Genomic DNA, 16,484 nt, shown 5'->3' on the forward strand with positions numbered 1-16,484 from the left:
ATCTGTGGGGCGCTGCTTCCTTTCATCTGCTTTAATTCGTGACGGCTATTTATACCAATTTCTCCAAAGCATTTGATACCGTTGACCATAACATTCTCCGCTCTAAACTTTCATTACTAGACTTCCCTCCTTCAGTCATCTCCTGGCTTTCCTCCTATCTCTCATATCGTTCCTGCAAAGTTTCTTTTCATGGTTACTCATCGCGTTCCTTCTCTCCTTATTCTGGTGTTCCCCAAGGCTCTATTCTTGGCCCGCTACTCTTCCTGTTTTTTATCAATCACTTCGTCGCCATCCTCACCTGCCCGTATTTGCTTTACGCAGACGACCTTAAATTATTTGCCTCTGCCTCGTCTCCTCTGAACTGCGCTCTCTTACAGTTCAACCTTGATAATTTAATCCGTTGGTGTTCGTTTAACAAGCTAACACTGAATGTCAACAAATGCACAACGTCCTTTTCCTATTTCCTCATCGGACAACCCCTTTCACTACTAAGCTCCTTCAAAGACCTGGGTGTAATATTTGACGTCAAACTTCGCTTCAGTTCCCGCTTCGTTCACATCATCAATAGAGCTTCCAAAATGTCTGGTTTTATCTAAGGTTCCTCCTTCGACTTTACCTTTACTTTACGGAACTGTCATGCACTCATCGCTCCTCACGCAGGGAAACATAAAACCGTTTATATCTGAAACGTCTAGCTTCTGGTTTCCCGACTTGTTTACGTTTCATAGTTAGCCCTCATGACCGCAGCTTTCGCGGGGAAAATAAATTGATCTCAGTACAAATGGTTTTTGTCAAAACAAAGCTACTGGAAATGTTTAACACACAGTTACCACTCTCCCTTGTTTTACAGTCTGGAGGTTATTCGTTAGCCTAAAGTTAAACACAGTAAACAAGTTGAAAGCATTTCCTTTTATTGGCTTGAATTGTTTTGTTGAAGTGTGCTGGAAAAGAGAGCACACTAACGAAGATTCATCATTGGTTTCCGAAGTACGGTATATGTAATTTTCAACAAAATAATTTTAACCAAGGAAGCAATTTTATCCAATAAAAGGAAATATTCTAATAAACTTCATTATTTTGTTTAGTTTCAGGTTTCCGACTTTGTTCAACAAATAGTCTCTCTGAAGGAACCTGCTCAAGTAAACAATATTCGAAGGAAGGATGCTATTAATACCAACTTAAGCAACGAACTTCCAGCGCTATTTTTGTACTTCTGGCCTATTGTGCCTGATAATATCAGCCATCACGAGACTCTTCATTACAATATTCCAGTACATTAACTCAGATCCTGTTCATGCTGAAAAAAAAGATACTTCAATTTCATTCATTTTTCGTAAATACCCAACTCTGTGTGGGTTCAGGTTCATTAATGTAATTCCAATTATAGAGTATCTGAAAATGTTTCATCGTAAATTAATCCTTTTCATTTTGAAACAATACACAACACTGCAGGGACAAAAATATAATAGTAGAAAAAGTTTCCCCAGCAGTAATCGAGTATTAAGGTCAAAATCTCGCTAATCCACATCACATCCGTCCTTTCAGCCAGCAGTCCACAGTTTTCGCATCAATTGATTGATAGCTCCCACTAGATTTGAAGCGATTGAAAATGACTCCTATTAAATTAAATGAAAGTGATCCATTCTCGTCGCTTCGCTGTCATTTAGGTTTCTGGTTCGACGTAGTGCACTATGACTCTCGAAAATGTTTTTGCGGGTTGGAATTTGGAAATGAGACAGCAAAGCACAGAGGTGAAAGAGGATGAGTTGATAGTGTTTGGCTAGCATATCCTGCAATCCTGCCTGGAGTGTGGGTGTTATAGTGAGAACACGTTAGGACAAAAGAGGGATTTGCATCTGAAAGAGAATGCCTACTCGCGCATTAACGGCACGATTTACATGTGTATAAGTTGTATGTTTACCTTCATTCGAATCAGAATTCGTAATAAAATCCCATATTTCACCACCCCCTTCCCTCACTCCCAGCAAGATTTTCTCCACAATTCAAGGAAACTTTCAGCATCGGTAAACATTCAAAAGAAAATGCTTGTAATATTGAATCTAATGTTTCCCTGGAGGGCGAGTGTCTGTTAGCACAGCATCCGATTTTGAACAGTCGTCAGCCCTTATGTTCGTGAACCTGAATAAAGAAAATATCTTAAGAAAATTATCCTGAAGAATTTATAGGGTACATGGTGTGTGAAGGCGGGAATTTGCCATTCTCCGGCAGCAAGCCCACGAATAATGAATATATTTTAATACGTGCCATTCAGTGCAACAAGTCCAAATGAAATTATTCTGATTCGAGAGGTTTGCTTATTCTGCCATCGTACACCGCCGTATGACGCGACTGAATAAATAAGAATATTTCGTAGACGAAGAAAAGCGTAGACTGGATGGAGGGCACTCAACAAAGAGACTTCGTTTTGATTTTGAGTTGAAAACGGTGCAGAAATCCGTAAATGCTATCCTTAAAAGCGTATTGAATGGAACAGCTTTTTTCACGTTTATTCTTCTACGAATTTTTCTTCTTATTTGTAAGTTGAATGGGGGCTGCTGACACAAAGCCCTCATATCTGAATTAAAAATCAGCTTCAAAGAAAGCAAACAATCTAGAAGATGCAAATTATAGCAGTTACCTTTAAAGCGATAAAGAAGTAACATATCCGAGATACTGAACCTTTCTTTCAGAAGCTGAGACATTTCACAATCCAGACGACAAATCAAATTGTAACCGCCCCCATTAGTCTGCAGCTCCTCTAGCCTGACGCCACATTCCAAATTTTTTGAGACACATTGTTCGTACCGCATTGAATTTATCTAAATAAAATCTTTCATTCCAAATAGTCGAGCACCATCGAACAGGTCCTTGTTTGGCAAACGCTTGCATGAGAAGAGAAGCAAGGAATGCTCTGATAAGTAGTAAGCTCCAAACAATGTTTTAAATTTAAAATATCAACTTGAAACGGATCAAAGTATTATCGAATGGCATCTGCAGCTTAAATCAAATAATTGAGAACAACCTACCAAGGTTTTACGTGTGCGATGGCTAAGCTAACAACCGTTGGTCGCGACCTCGAAGTTTGCACCCTCCCTGGCATTTCAAGTCCTACATTTTGGAGATGGACCTTTTGCAGAAAAGGATCTGGAGGGAGAACTTAGGATGCTGATAAGAACAGTACCCTGATTTACCAGGTTGTCCAATAAGTTTTGCTGTTCGATAAGAAAAACACATTTTTGTGGGTTCAAATACACTTTATTGTTCAGTGAAGTGTCCGTGAACATGAATACATCTGTCCCAACGAGATTCCAATTTATGAATTCCATCCCTGAAGTGAGAATCTGGAAGAGCTTAAAAATGCGCTTCCAAAGTTGTTATAACATCATCATCTGATGAAAAACGCTTTCCACGCATGAATTTTTTAGAACTGGAAACAGACGGAAGTCGCTAGGGTTGAATACGGTGGATGCTCCAACAATTCGAACTTGAATTCATGGATTTTAGCCATTGTCAAAATGTTCTTGTGACACGGTGCATTGTCCTGATTAAAAAGAGCTTTTTTCTTCTGCAAACCTGGCCTTTTTTCACAAATTTTCTCCTTCAGCTGGTATCAAAAATTACATTAATATTCAGAATTTTTTGTTTTACCAGTGTGTAAGTAATCCACAAACAAGATTCCCTTTGCATCCCAAAAAACTGATGCTACCACCTTGTTGGCCGATGTCTGGACTTCGGAGTTGAAGAACCAGGTTCATTCCGCTCTTTGCCTCTTGTTTTGATTCAGGATTATGTAGATAGACCCTACTCTCATCCAAAGTGATGAATTGACCGACAAAATCCACTTTATCTTTTTGAAAACGCTCTGAGAAAGTCGCATTCGAATGTGGTTTTGTTCCGTTGTTAGCGAATGCGGCACCCATTGTACACACAGCTTTCTGAAACCCAGCACCTCAGCCAAAATATTACTTACACTGCCCAATGAGATGCCTAGAGATTCTACTACATTTATTTCAGTCACTCGACGATTTTTCAATAAGATATCCTGCATTTTTCTACAATTTCTGGTGTTGTTACTGTTTTCGGACTTCCTTGACGTGGATCGTCTTCAAGGCTTGTACGACCACGTCTAAATTCAGCAACCATCTTTGTACTGTACTATAATAATTGAAGGCAAAGAGTTCTTATACACTTTCAACATTCGTTAATAAATTTCCTTTGCTTTTAAACATTCCAAGAATAAGAATTAAATCACTGCACGATACTTGACTTTTTCCGTTGCCAAAACTACTGTAACACGTCTATACTAAACGGCTTGTAAACAAAGAATGGATTGATTGATTGAAATGAAACTTCACATGCGTCCATATGAAGAGTATACGAACATAACAAAAAAATATTAGGCTAATGACAGCGCCCTCGCTTATCGAACCGCAAAACTTATGGAACAACCTAGTATATCCGAATGGCTTAGTATAAGAAGCGATTAGATTTTGCAAAAGAAGATTCAAATCTCACTGGTAACAGAGAGATTTATATCAAGGGTCAAGCTCAAAGCTAACATGTTGCGATATTGAAAAATACAAATACAAAAACCACGGACAGAGTAAATAGGAGCCCTTCCGTAGAAAAACAAGTCGGAATACCGGAAGCTCGTGCTTCGGGTATAAAGGTTTTGTGTTCATCTTATCATATCTAAAAAATTTCAACGCACATTTTTCTCCTCATATACAGCTACAAAACTACGAGACATACGTACATATTACAGCCGTAGATGTTACGCTCACACTAAATAAACAAACTGCCTATTTTCGAATACTGTACACATATATGCACGTATATAAATTGATAGTTCCCATATTTCCGATTTACTTCTTATATGTATCTGAATTAGGCACTACCCGCAAAGTCCATTAGCACGCATATACTATATACCTACATACACACATGTCTCATTTGAATAATTGATATTCATATACAAATGACTAAAAAACTAAAACAAAATAATCCTTTTCCACCCAATTCATACGAACTAACTTGGTTGTGGTATTGACCAATTGATATGTGATGATGACGTCAGGCAGGTTGTAGAGTGTACGAAATTCACAAAAAATTGTAAAGTTTCACCCCCAATAACTTTGTTAATAATAGTTGGATTTTCTTCAAACTTGACCAAATTATGCATTATATTCTTCATTATACACATGCCAAATTTTGTGCTTCTGGGATGAACATAAGGGGGGTGCCAGGTAAATTTCTAAAATGTGGAAATATACTATTATTAACTTTATTTGTGCAGATGTCGGAACCGGATATATTTTGAGGCCTAGATTTCGTAGAGATGCACTATTGACATTTTTTGCAGATTTTTCGGTTGGATAGGTTCTGAGAACGAGACCTGTTACACTTTTTGATGGTCATATTTTGAGCCCTCACTCCCCTATGTTTCACCCAATATCAAATATTGAACCAGTTTCGAAAAGTACTAATTGAGACCTTTCATTTAATACCCCACATGGCCACATTTTATGAAAAAAAATTTTGCACCCTCCTTTTACATGTACGGGGAGTCCCCCCTTAAACTTAACACAAAATGGCGTCAGTTGCTGCATGTTAAGGGAACGGCAAATCACATACTCCTACCAATTTTCATGACAATCGGTTCAGCCGTTTCCGAATAAATCGGCTGTGACAGACAGACAGACAGACAGACAGACAGACAGACAGACAGACGGACAGACATCGAATCGATTCTTAATGATCTGGAATTTAAGTCGTGCCCCGGTTCCTGTAGCTGACAATGTTACGGGAACTACAATCAACCTCTTAAGCCAAGTCAGTGACTAATAATTCTGCTCTACGGGTTCTGTTTCGATCGTGGCTAAGTTTTCACGTTTTCTACTCGTTGTGGGGCTCGGACGACTCTTCAATTTCTCTAAGTAAATGCGGCTATTTTGCAAATATCGACAGGCGCCTCCGCATCCTCCATGGCCGCAGTGACCGTACAGGTGCCACCATTTCCGATACATTAGAGGGGCAGTTCGCGCTCGCAGGCATCGCTAATGATGCCACTTCATTCAATCACGCGCTCATCGGGCTGGACGAGGACTCGATTGGACTCGTCGCCGACGTTCTTGAGGAGTGTTCCTACTCAAAATTAAAGAGAAACTCATCATGGCGGTAAGTGGGTCACCAAAGCTGAATCACTTACTGGCGGGCCTCACCTTAAGCGACCGCTCCCTGGGTCAACTGTTGCGTGAGATGAAGCAGTTGGACGGGAATAAGGTCGGGGTTGAGCTTCTGAGAAGACCCAGGCCATCTGCGCCTGTACGGAACTTTAAAGGTCTTAGCAAATACCCGTCGTCAGTGAAGTGTCGCGAGACGATACAGATCAATTTTCCGAGCTTCAGCAGACGGTGGCAACCCTCGTGGCTACTGTCACTAAACTGGCGGTAACGGTGGGAGCTTTGCATTAAGGTGGTAGGTCCTGAACTCTTTCGCGGTCCGCCAACCGAAATGGGCGATCGGGTAGTCGCGCGTACTTCAAAAAATACCTCAACATTACTACCGAAATTCTCTCGAACCCAGCCAAGCATGATATATAGCACCACATCCAAACTACAGGCTCTCATATATTCTTGAAGGTGCATCCATTATTACTCCAGAAGCTCGATGTTACTAAGAAAGAATTTGATATACTTTTAAAGCAGGGTATTTGCAGACCACCAAATAGTTGCTGGTATTCTCCACTACACATGGCCACCACCAAAGCCTAACGGCGAATGAAGAACAAAGGGCGACTGCAGACTTCTGAATGCTCATACCATTCCAGACTGCTCTCATATATCACTCATCCACGACTTTGCGCACAACCTTGCTAACTGCGGTGATTTCACGACCTTGGACCAAGGCCAAGGCGTACCATCAAATCCCCGCAGCTTTGAGTTCACACGAATGCATTTTGCATATTCAGAGTGGGATAATCGCCCTCTCTCCTGATTCTGAACATTTGGAACATTTCGAATGTATTTTTCAACGTCTCCTTGAGGCCGGTTTTGTACTTAATGTTGAAAAATTCAATATCAGGTAAAGTTTTTAGTTAGTGTTAAACTTTCATCGTCGTTTCTTGTCCAAAGCCGCACTACATCAAGCGATCCTTAAGGCCTACTTGTCTGGACCCAGGACCAAAACGTCAATCACGCGTGATTGCATGGTCCACAGAGGCCGTCCAGGCATTTGAGCTAACCAAACTACAGCTCGCGTACGCTACACTCCTGCCATTCCCTCAATCCGATGAACCTCCAGCCGTATTCAACGATGCCTCAGAAATTGCAGTAAGTGCTGCCCTTCACCAAAAGGTGAACAAAATCATGCAGCCGTTGAGCCTCTTTTCCAAGAAATTGAATACAGCCTAACATAACTACAACACCTACGATCGTAAGCTATTAACCGATACTCGATTTCCGATACTCGCTAGAAGGAAGATCGTTCACAGTGCTTACAGACCACAAGCCTCCTACTTTCGCTTTCAAGCAGAAGACCGACAAAGCGTCCCCTCGCCAATTTCGGTACTTAAACTTCATAAGCCAGTTTACTTTGAACTTCCAGCACGTGGACAATGTAATTGCAGACAGATTGTCACACATTTCAGAGGTTAAAATCCTTGCCCTAGTCGATTTTTCGACAATCGTCGAGGCAGAGAAGGATGATCCAGTGCTTTAGAGCCTCAGAGACAACTTCAAATACAAATTTCGGAAGTTTCCCTTTTTAGGCTCCACCTTCAAAATACTCTGCGAGACCTCTAAAAGACACCTAAGCCATATATCCCGCCACTTTTCGCAAGGAAGTATTCCATGCAGTACACGATCTTGCGCACCCAGGCATTTGGAGAAGCAAATATTTCTGGCCCTCAATGAATAAGGATGTTAACTCTTAAGAGAGACACACACACCAAGCACATACAGAAAGAAGTAGGCTCATTCCTTCCGTCTACAAAGTGTTTTAACACGATCCACATCGACATCATTGCTCCTTCTGAGATTTGCATGGCTTCAAGTATTGCCTCATAATCATCGATAGGTCCACGCGTTGACCTGAAGCAATAACTCTGCCAAATATTTCCGCACAATCATGTGCCGAGGCCCTTTATCGGGAATGACTCCTACTATTTGGAGTTCTAGCCGAAGCCATTACTGACCAGGGAATGATGTTCGAGTCTACCCTGTTTTCGGAGATAGGCAACTTCAAACACCATTGGACGATTGGAACGCTGACATAGAACACTGAAGGCGGTTATAATGGCACATGACTCTTCGCGGTCGCAAGTCCTACCTTTCGTTCTACTTGGTCTACATACAGGACATCGTGAAGAGTTTGCCGCCAGCTCCGCCGAGCTAGTTTACGAGGAGAATTGGAGACTCCCCAGCGATCCCGTGTTCGATACCCGGTCAGTCCTTTCCATCACTGGGCTTTGATGCGTGATCCGGGACGCTGGGGCCAAATTAAAATCACCCCCGCCATCCCGTAATTCTTCGAGGAAGGCCAACACCCCAAGGACCTGGTCATCTGCACACACGTCTTCGTTCGCCAGGATACTTCCCCGAAGGCCTTGGAACCACCATATTAGGGCCCAAATGACCACTTCTTTAGGCTTAAAATCGATGGCAGGCCCAAGAGCGTCTCTGTCTCCACGCTAAAGCCGCGACTTTAGCCCCTTGGAAGAAAGGTGCATGACGCATAAGATTAGATCTGCGCCCCGGCAGGCCAGGAGTCGGGTTTTGCCCTTGAAACCCAGTATCAACTGTGGATAGGGTAGTGTGGCGGCGCTGCAGTATGGAACCGCTGAGCGGAGATTTATCCGCATGGTAGTTCGGCTACCTGTTGATGGTAACTGGACAGGCACGGGGCCGACGTAGAAAGAATAGCAGAAACAGTCTGCCGTGAACCAAAAAATTAAAAAGAATAAACATAGTCAATTTATGAATTGAAAAAAAAAAATGAAAATAAATATCAATGAATTAATAAAATAAAATATTAATGAATTAACAAATAATAAATTTTTATCCCATAATGCGTTTTCGTTGCGCCTTTCCGGTTGATCTGATAAGATCTTTTGATTACCCTCTCTTCATTTAACTCGTTTAAACTCTAACGAGCAGTAGGTAGCGGTAGCTTTCCTCTTCTCCATGTTGTTTATTTGAAACATCGCTGAATCTTTTCGGCTGACCTCATGTTTTCGTACCAATATTTGGAAGGGACAATGCAACCATAAATTCGTAATCACCTTTCAAAACAATTAATTTACCCTTAGTATAGGTTATCATGTTATTCTTACTTTAATTAGCAAATACATACTCTTCAATTTACATACACTTGGACATATTTTTATATTATACTACCGCTTTCAAATCTGCAGCCGATGCGCCTTGAATTTAATGCTAAGATCTCCCTCATATAGGTGCAACCCATTGAAGTTATCATGTAAACCACATATCCTATTTCCAGATTGGATTAATGTATCCTTTGTTATGGTCAGAGATGTGCTCTGCTCCTGACCCTGTACAAAGTGAAATTTTCTGGTGCACAGCAGGATCATACCCGCTGGACTATGACTAAATTATAAACTCCTAATTTGTTGCTTTGAGTTTCCAAGCAAATTGTAATTGTAAATTCAGAGAATACTATTACATGCTTTGCATATGTATCTAGTGTATGAACTTATTATCTGTGCTCGAAGATGCGAATGTGCAACGAAATGAATGTCTGGTTTCGAGAAATTCTAAGAAGCATTTCTAATTATAATGCTCTCGACATGATTAATTTGCATTCATTCAAACTAAACGAGGGGAATTGCGATTGAGAAAGTTGGATTCCATTATGATCATGAAAGTTACTAGAGTGGAAAATCCTAGACTAAGATACTATCGCAATGATAGTATAATATCTGCTTATGATGTATTTTGAGCAGGTACAGAAATCTGTTGCAACGGCGGATAATCTGATTGAATTGCTATCCGAAGGTGCAATTTCATTCATATATGCACAGATCTGCCTCTGTTTGGATTTTTCAATCAATGGAACATGCGGTAAACCGAACAATGAATGAACATGAGCACCAAACATTAAATTAATGCAATGAAATAAATTTAATTCTGGCTCTAAAATGTTCTTGTTTTGTTTTGTAGACAATTTTAGGATCTGTAAACCTAATTCAAAAGAAGAGAATTGGTTTTCACTATTGCAGCCGTAGCGCAAAGTACAAGAGAATTCCATAGCAATACTATCCTAATAACGGTAAGAAGTTTTGCAATGAGCGTGAATAGTGACATCTATAAATTAATTCTCCATTCGCGTTTGTTCGACACACATTTAAATTCGACAAAAATTGCGCTTCCTCCTCATTCGGTTCAGTGACGAAAGACCCGCATCAGGGGTCGCCGCGAATTCTAGCAACAATTCCATTCTGCAAGTTTTGATCTGCTCTACAACAACATATGAATCAATAAATGCTTCGCAAAAAAAAAAATTACAACCCCTTTTTGCATGTATGGGAACCCGCCCCCCCCCTTAAATTCGACGTAAAAGGATGTAACTCACTGTATGCGTGGGCATTCACAGTTCCCACCTTTCCACCAAATTTGGTGTGAATCGCTACAACCGTCTCTGAGAAAAATGCGTGTGACAGACAAACGGACAGACAGTAAATCGATTTTAAGAACGTTTTATTTTACACAAAACCTGAAAAAGGGAAAACGAAATGATCTGCATGAAGCGAAACTACAGACACTCCAAGGCACGTGAGTTTCTGAGACTAGAGCTGGACTACAACAATCCGGATTAACTTTATTCAATGACGCTGTTTTTTTAATTAGCGTCACTTGCTGTATGCATGTGTGTTCTCAGTTTCGACCATTTCACCGGGGTTCATAGCAGTAGGTATACGTCAAGTCGGGAAACCGGAAGCTGGACGCTTCAGATATGAAAAGTTTGATGTATTTCTTTTATAAAAACATTTAAGTGGGCAATTGTTCTATTTGGACCTAGCATATATTATATGAGAATATCCGCTTTCGCATGATACTGACATTCAAAATCTTGAACTCGCAATGAAGCAATAACTTTAAAATACTATAACCTTGTTATTAATAGCGCGATTTCTAGGCAACATTGTTGATTCGTGATTCTAGGAAGATCTAGTGGGTTTTGCAGTCAATTACTAAAAATTATAATAATATACTATTATTAGCTTCATTTGAACAGATATCGGCATGAGGGTATTTTGCAGCCTAGGCACTATCTAGGAGCAGCCTCTTTTTCAAATTTTTCGGTTAGGTAGTTTCTGGGAATGGGTCCGTGAAATAAATGATCCAGACTGGCTTCGTACTAACCGAGACCTTTCATCTGATACCCCACGTGACTATATTTGGTGAACAAAATTACATCCCCCTTTTGGATGTATGAGGACCCCCAACGTAAAATGATATAGCTCATTATATACGTGAGCGATTACAGTTCCCACTTTTTCACCAAATTTCGTGTCAATCGTTATAACTGTTTCCGAGAAAAATACGTGTGAAGACAGACGGAGCGGCAGACAGTAGACCGAATTTATTAAAAAAAGGAGACAGATGGACGAACAGTGAACCGATTTTAAAAATGTTTAATTTTGGGATTGATGGTAGCTTGAGGAATGTCGCGAATGCGTTTGTCAAAAACGCGTTTAAAAGTCTTGATGGTCATCGACCGATTGGCGCTGGATAAGGCAAAGTTACGTAAAATGTCGGCGGTGCTTACAGAAGTGATGGATAATGAAATTCTTTCATTGAAATCTGTCCAAAGTAACGCACCCATCTGTCAGTCAGGGTCTATAACCAGCGTGCGCTTCTCATTGTTAAAACAGTAGAAGCATCAGATATTCTGTGTCCGTTCCTTTTAGCAAGTCGATACATACCTCTCTCGTCATCCTGAGTGTTCAGCTTTTCGAGGAGGTCTTTATAGATTCCTCTGGTACCTGCGATCACTTAAATCACATAAACTTATGGAAGAGGCATTTCTTTTCATCAACCTCTCTTTCAAGATCATTACTCTGAAGTCAAATATATTAGTCGGTGAATCGCTTGGCAGCCTTTGTAGATCCGAGGGTGGCATTGGCTGATTTAGTAGAATCTCGATAAATCGCCACCAGTTCATTCTTTATAGGCCAATGAGCTTCTCATTTTGTTACAATCACAAAATTGATTTGCCAGCCGTGATTCGCCGATATTGAGGTAGCTGGAATGATCTCATGGGTAACCACTTTGCTGTCAGTGATGATGAGAAAGTGGTAGTGTTAATCAAAATTTGATCAAATTGTGTTTTACTTTTAGCACCATAAAATGTAGGGAGATTAGACAACCGTTTAATAAACCATGCATTGGCAAGTACAAGAGTGTGAATGTCAACCAAATCGATAATACACTCGCTTGCCTTATTGTGTGTTCCTTCTGTCAACTATCTTTTCGCTGGCGTGATCATTAAGATCACCCACAATGACGATACTTTCATCGGCACGCACAGCTCCTCATATCGAGTAACTGCAACTGCTACCTGTGGTATCTAGGTGACAAAAATGATCAGCTGAAATAATAGTGATCTTCAGCAAAAGGTCATCAAGTCACTCGATTCCACTCGGAATCTGTCAAAGATGACAATCCCGACACTATATTGAGTGCTACTAAAGTAAAGAAGGTTATGGTCATTTTTAATGCGGACGTGTTCTATGTTGTAGCTCTTGGTACCAATCCATCGAGGTTCTTGCAAAATGCGAATATCAATGGACCTCTTCCGAAGGGCAGTTGCCAGTATCTTCATCATCATTTTATTATCATTTTCTGGAGAATAGAACTAAGTGCATTTGTCTCAAACCAGCCTCATTTATTTGGGTATGAGGCCAGCATTTTAAGAAAACTACTTATCGAAATTATGCACTTGCGTGCTCCTGCACAAACTAGACTCAGTTCGTAAGTCTCTTTTTGAAAGATGCTTGGTGGCTAAAAGCTGATGAGGTCATAGACAGCAGGACCAACAACACCGTGCTCCACTGCGGGTAACTGACTCCACACTTTCCGAACCATTCTTCTTCATCGTCAATGTGATGTCTCCAGTGAATGTGAATTTAATTTCAAAGAGCCTACCAAAGAGTTTTTGAAATTGAACGATTCTCTCGACTGTGCCCTCGTATATCATTGCTGCAGTAACATTCACTTGTGTATTGCGGTGCAATAGTGAAAGGTTATTAGACATTTACACAAATACACGGTCCGTTTCTAGTCGCCCGAAGCAATTTTCACGCTTCTTCGTTACGAGGATTACCTACCTTCTCCCTAGAAAAGACACGGTATGGGCCTTCACCTACGTAAAACTGGTTACTTGCTTGGCAACTCGCTACCAATTCATAAAGCCCATTATTAGTGGACGGATTAGTGCATACAAGGAGTTGCAAAGAGCAACTGATTGTCGACTTGCTAGAAATGGAACAGACTTCAGATCCCAAAAAAATTAGTTTAGTTGCTATTTCAATTATATCAAGGGTTTTGACGACCAGAACACTTGCCAAATCGAAATTATAAATTTTCAGGGGTCAGTGATGAAGGAGTTGTATAGCATCTTATCAAGGCCCTTATCTGAGAGTAAAAGCCACCCAGTGGAGAAACGGTTTTCATGAAAATTGAATCTCATCTGGTGTTTCGTCTGGCATTTCTACCCTTTTGTCGTAGTAAAAGGTATGGATTCTCAGTTAAAACTTGCCTACGTTCTAAGTGTGAGCTAACATACTCCATGTACTTAGGACAAAACAAGTTGTATGTTAGTACTAACGGCCATCTATGCTTCTTTGAAGTTTGTTGTACATTGGTAATATGTTCAGCCGTGATATAGGGATGGAATTTTCTTTAGACGGATCACAAAGTTCGGCGTGAGCTGCATGTTGAATGTAGCTCCTGTGGCCTCCACATACAAGCTAGAATCGAGACAGGCTATTATAAGTATCTAGTACTTGCCCATGCTGGAGTTATTGACTTGAAAAGCACAATGCTCTCCCACAAAGGTGGTCAAAGGGTAGTATAGGTCCCAGGGCGAAACGTGGATTGGTACCCACGATGGAGCATAAAACCTGAGAAATGCCTGCTGAACCAACACCAAACCAAACCCTATCTTCACCTCCACGTGGTGACCACTGGGAGCTCTTTCTTAACGAAAAGCTGCAGATGGAGAAGGATGAAGGCGAGTCTCCCGCGCCTAAAAACGGGACAAAATGTACCAACTGGTCCTCCAGGTTGGGGGTTGGGTAGAGCTGACAACCCTATACGGAAAACAACTTGTTACGAAGCCACAATAGGAGCCTCGGACAGGATGGACTTTTAAACGACGGACCCGGCAACGACAACGGATCAACGATTTGCGCATTTTCTCATGGAACGTGCGCTCCCTGTACAGAGATGAAGCTGATGAGCAGCTAGCCGATACCCTGTACCAATATAGGGCTGATATAACAGCGTTACAAGAGATACGATGGACAGGAACCGTTTTCCCGGAGAAGACCTACTATACCATATATTATAGCGATCATCCAGTAAACCATGTGCTCGAAGTAGGTTTCTTAATCAGCCAAAAAATGAAACCTGCTGTTATCGGCTTTGAAAACATAAGCGAACGGCTATGCACTCTGCGCTTGCGAGACAAGTTTAGAAATATAAGCCTTATAAACGTTCACGCCCCTACAGAGGAGACTGCAGAGTCGGAGAAGGATACCTGCTACGAGGCAGTAGAACGAACCCTCGAAGCCTGTCCCAGAAATGATATCGAAATCATACTTGGGGATTTTAACAGCCAAGTAGGGAAGGAGCCAGTATTCAGGCGATAAGTTGGCTCCCATAGCTTACACGAAAAAACAAATGATAACGGACTGCGGATTATTCAATTAGCAGGGTCGCACGAAATGGTTGTTGGAAGTACCTGGTTTGCGCGGAAAGCGGTCCACAAACATACATGGGCCTCTCCAGACGGGACCACTTTCAACCAAATTGACCACGTGTTGATCGAACGCCGCCACCTCTCAGCCTTGATGAATGTCAAAACATATAGGGGGGCCAATATAGACTCGGATCACTATCTCGTTGGCAATGTGTCCCGAGCTCGAATAACAATACCGCCTAGAATCCCCTCTGACAATCAGGTGAGAGTGAACACTCAAGCCATCCACAACACAACCCTCCGCGACACCTATAAGAGGGAAATGGATGCCGCAATAACCGCAGTCAACAGAGGACCTGGAGATTAAGCATCAACAAATGATCTTCACAATCACCTGAAGAACGTTATCATGGATACGGCCACAAGCATACTTGGCCCCAGCCGCAAACGGAGTCGGAACGGCTGGTTTGACGATGAATGTAAGCTAGCAACGGAACGGAAGAATGCCGCATACCGAGTAATGTTGCATTCTCAAAGAACGCGGGCACGCGCAGAGGCTTATCACGAACTCCGTCGAGCGGAGAAGCGACTTCACAGATGGAAAAAGGAAGCCTGGGAGAACCAACAGATCTGTGAATTAGAAACGTACAGGGAGCAACCGCACCAGGCGCACAAGTTTTACCAACAAGTCAGCAGGATGAAGCCTTATACGCCTCGATGCTCATCCTGCCGAGACAAAGAGGGAAATCTGATTTCCGACAGAGTGGGCATATTGGAGTGATGGGTTGAGTACTTTGATGAGCTACTGAACAACCAGAACATCGGCGAGTTGGAGGTCCCGCCAACTGAAGACGACGGACAAATACTGCCACCACTGTTTAGGGGGAAACAGTCCGTGCAATCAATGCCTGACGATTGGCAAGGAGGCATTATCTGTCTCATACATAAAAAGGGAGATATCATACAGTGCAGCAATTATAGAGGTATCACGTTGCCGAGTACCATCTATAAGATATTCTCAACTATCTTGCTAGGCCGGATAGCCCCATACGCCCAGAACATCATTGGCCCATACCAAAGAGGCTTCACTCCAGGCAAATCAGCAACATATCAGATTGTCTTTCTGTGGCAAGCGATGGAAAAACTGTTGGAATATGGACAACAGTCCATATCGTTTTTATTGCATAGGTTGTTAGTCTAGCTATCCCAGAATACGCTGGAGATTTTTCTAAGCAAAATTTTTCGCCCTTGAGATTCCGCCTTGGGTTCCACCACCCAGGAGGTAGTCGCTTTATGTCCCAAATAGTGTGTTTACAAATGCTTGACGTTAGTCCCTTGTACGAGTGCATTTGTATTTGTTCTAATTATATTTTGTTCGTAATTAAGAGTCTTCATATCCGAAAGGGGATTTTTTAAACAATTTTCTTTGAAATGAGTTTTTTTCTCAAAACGACGTTCGTGAGACTTACGAGAATTCCAAAAAATAATAAAACGAAAATTATAAAATTAAGATATATGATTCTTTAGAAAATTACCAA

At 41.4% G+C, this 16,484-nt stretch overlaps 1 pseudogene; it reads right to left on the bottom strand.

Annotated features, from left to right (window-relative positions):
- Positions 1-3,644: 3,644 nt before the first annotated feature.
- Positions 3,645-16,484, bottom strand: part of LOC119646343 — a 128,349-nt pseudogene continuing 115,509 nt past the window's right edge.

This window comes from Hermetia illucens, chromosome 1 (assembly GCF_905115235.1).
Source record: "Hermetia illucens chromosome 1, iHerIll2.2.curated.20191125, whole genome shotgun sequence".
Taxonomy (NCBI): domain Eukaryota; kingdom Metazoa; phylum Arthropoda; class Insecta; order Diptera; family Stratiomyidae; genus Hermetia; species Hermetia illucens.